The sequence below is a fragment of the Sorex araneus genome, chromosome X, assembly GCF_027595985.1.
Source record: "Sorex araneus isolate mSorAra2 chromosome X, mSorAra2.pri, whole genome shotgun sequence".
NCBI classification, from domain to species: domain Eukaryota; kingdom Metazoa; phylum Chordata; class Mammalia; order Eulipotyphla; family Soricidae; genus Sorex; species Sorex araneus.
In genome coordinates this window covers 265,411,890-265,414,073 of record NC_073313.1, presented here as the reverse complement: position 1 = coordinate 265,414,073, position 2,184 = coordinate 265,411,890, and positions in this window count along the sequence as shown.

Genomic DNA, 2,184 nt, shown 5'->3' with positions numbered 1-2,184 from the left:
CTGTTCACGGACTTTCTTTCGTGCTCTCTCTATCCAAGGCCTCTTTCAAAGAATCTTTTTTTTTTTTTCCTTCTTTCTGGGTCACACCCAGCGATGCACAGCGGTTACTCCTGGCTCTGCACTCAGGAATCACCTCTGGCGGTGCTCAGGGGACCTTATGGGATGCTAGGAATCGAACCCGGGTCGTCCGAGTGCAAGGCAAACGCCCTCCCTGCTGTGCTATCACTCCAGCCCCTCAAAGAATCTTTTTAATTGATCGGAAGACTCTATGGACCTTGACCGCGTGTCCTTCACTGACATTGCAAATACATTCGCCCAGTCTGTGACTTACTATTCAATTCTCCTGTCTTTGAAGGAACACTCTTACTTTGATGACACTAACCCCAACTCTTTGCTCTTCCTGTTGATCAACCCCACAGAACGGTTGACAGCTCCAGGTGAGAAAGGATTTCCTTCCCCCGGTTTCCTTATAGGTTCTCGATACTTTTTCTGTTTTCGACTTTTTAGGCTCCTAGTCCACACGGATGAGTTGTTTTTAACATCCTTTATGAAAGGGCTTTCTGCTGCCGGGTGAATAGCTCCGGTTCTGCTTCTTCCCGAGCCCACGTTCGACAGCGGGGCCGGGCTCTGCTGGTCTCCTGGTCTCCGTCACGCCAGCAGCACACTGCAGCTTCATGCTAAACCCCGAGTCTGCGCGTGTAGGTCCTCCTACTCTCTCCTTTTTTTAAAGACTGTCGTGGCTATTTTAAGCCCTTTGCTTCTCCATATAAATCGTAGAAACGCTTTGTCAATTTCCACGCCAAGAATGTGGTGACGATTGCTTCTCCTCTGCAGATAAACGTGGGATCACTGGATCACTGTGCTCCCACCCCCCTCTCCGCCCTCCCCCCCCCCCCCCGCCGGGACCTTCTGCCTCTTTCCTCTTCATTAGAGAGCCTTGAATTAGCCTGGCAGGGATCTGTAGTTTGGTTGCTTGGTTGGGTTTTGGACCACACCTGAAAACGTCAGGGGTTACTCCTGGTTCTGTGCTCACAAGTTGCTTCTGGCAGGCTCAGAGGACTCTATGGGGTGCCAGGGGTGGAAATTGACTCGACCATGTGCAAAACAAGTGCCCTATAGCTGTAACCTCTCTTTATTTTTCTTTACATTTATCTTTTATTATTAAATCACTGTGAGAACAGTATAATATCTCTTCAATATAGTGAGTTACATAGTTTGATTACATTTGTATTTTATTACAAATTAGTAATAATTTATTGCTAATCATCAAAAAACAATTCAATCAATGACTGCCCTGTTGATTAATCAATTCATTATTCACTCATTAATAGTTTTATTAATGAGGGGCTGGAGTGATAGCACAATGGGTAGGGCATTTGCCTTGCACATGGCTGACCTGGGTTCAATTCCCAGCATCCCATATGGTCCCCTGAGCATCACCATGAGTTAATTCCTGAGTTCATGAGCCAGGAGTAACCCCTGTGCATCACCGGGTATGACCCAAAAAGCCTAATAATCATCATCATCATCATCATCATCATCATCATCATCATCATCTTGTTAATGATTAATTAAATTAGTTAATTTATTATAAATTAATCACTCACTGTTGAGGCTGGAGCAAAAGTATAGATAGATTGAAGCCAGCTCGACCACATGACCACATGTAAGAAATTAATAATGAACTATTAGATTAATCAACTTAATCATTAAATTAAAAGATATGCTATCTTTTGTTTTGTAGAGCAACTTACATGGTTTGATTACACTTGTCCCTAAGTATTTACTGCTTTTGATTCTCAGTACAGTGTTTTATCATTTTATTTTTCATTATTGTTACTCTGGGGCTGGGGGCACCACACCTGATTCTGTGCCCAGGAGCGGCTTCTGGCAGTGGCCGGGAACCCTGTGGTTCTGGGGTCAAACCTGGACCTTCCTCTATGAGAGCAGCCCCTGGAGCCAGCACCTTGACCTTGTTTCTCAGTTTATTTTTTGGGGGCAGTGTATTTAAATGCTGTTTATTTTTCACCTGCTGACCTTGTGGGCTGTGTCCTTCATGACTTATCCATTGTAATAGTTGGGTTATTAATGTTTGGGTTTTCTAGGCACACAAAACTGTCAACTATGAATAAAGAAAGTTTCAGCCCTTTCTTCCCAAACTCCATGGTTTCTTTTTATTTTTCT